Below are 1,570 nucleotides of genomic sequence, written 5' to 3'. Positions count from 1 at the left end.
ATGCAGATGGCAATTTTGCCTTTTGCATGATGACACTTTTAGTTGTAACCAATTTTTGGCAAATTACATAGAAATTGTGAGACCTACTTCACAAGGCAAATCTTTTGAAAAAAAATCAACATTCAAGGCAAATTAAAAAGTATTGTATGTTGCTTTTTAGAGTATTTTACATCATGGCAATTTTTCTAAATGCCCGGTGCTTGTTTTGGCGCTCAAACCTGGGCTTTGCACGTTGCACGATGGGACCAGACGTAGCATGCACCCCTCGCTACCCCAATGCGCCATTTTGGGCCGGCATGTATTCAAAAAACTTAGTGCAATTGAACAAATGTTCGCAAATTCAAAAAATATTCATGGATTTTTAAGAAAAATCCGTGAAACAAAAAAGTTCATCAATTCAAAACAGATGTTTGCTGATTCAAAAAGTGTTCATGTATTCGAAAAATGTTGCATTTTGAAAGATGTTCATAAAACAATTCGCTTCAAAATATGTTTATGGGTTCTAATTTTTTTTCACAATTTCAAAGAATGCTCGCGAATTTTTAAAAATGTTCATGAATTTTAAAATGTTCGCAATTTTTTTGAAAATGGTTGCAAATTAAATAAATGTTCACGAGTTCAAGTAATGTTCACGTGCTTATTTTGCCATCTCGCCTGACATTTCTGTTCAAGCTATGCTCACTTCCACATCGCTCAAACACCCGTTCCACTTTCCACTGTCGATCCAGGCTAGAGCAGAAGTATAGCAGTTACAGATCCTAACCAGTTCGGTTGGTTTGAAACCCCATCGGATAGATGCCTGGTCCTGCGTCCGGGGAGATTTCTCTGCCAAGAACTTCTGCTTCCGAGATGTTCAGGTTGACCCAGAGTTTAACTGATATGGAACCCGCAAAAAAAAAAATTAACTGATATGGAAATCCAAGTGCACCATGAAAATTAAAATCTTCCTCTGGCTCCTAATGGTTGATAGATTGAACACCAGAGACATGTTTCATAGGAGACACTACAACATAGGCACTGGTCTTAACTGTCTGCTGTGTGGAGCTGCCAGAGAAACAGCAGAGCATCTTTTTCTTTTTGACTGTGCCTCTTGTTGGGACAAACTCCAAGTTAGCTGGCCTAGTGGGGGAGACAGGCTTGAGAAGTTGCATGCTGGACGAGATGCTTGGCCAGGGACTCTTTTCACTGAATGCTTCGCCACTGCTGCTTGGAGTATCTAGAAAAAGAGTACTCCTCCATCAGTGATTTCGATGATTTGTTCGTTATGACGACTTACAAAATCTGTCATTTCTATTTCTGTAACATCAAGGGGATGTAGCTCAGATGGTAGAGCGCTCGCTTAGCATGCGAGAGGTATGGGGATCGATACCCCACTTCTCCAATTCTGATTTTGTTTTCTTTTTTTTTCTCTCATCTGCCAGTACCAATATAAGTCAATGTCTAGTCTAAACTGGTTAGGATCATAGTACCCTCCCACGGTACTGACCAGGGTTCGATTCCCTGGATGCGCATTTCTTTTCCATTTTTATCTTTTTGTAAGTTTAAGTTCTTTTATACACATTTTTCTGGG

This window comes from Triticum aestivum, chromosome 7A (genome assembly GCF_018294505.1).
Source record: "Triticum aestivum cultivar Chinese Spring chromosome 7A, IWGSC CS RefSeq v2.1, whole genome shotgun sequence".
NCBI classification, from domain to species: domain Eukaryota; kingdom Viridiplantae; phylum Streptophyta; class Magnoliopsida; order Poales; family Poaceae; genus Triticum; species Triticum aestivum.
This window is presented reverse-complemented; position numbering follows the sequence as displayed.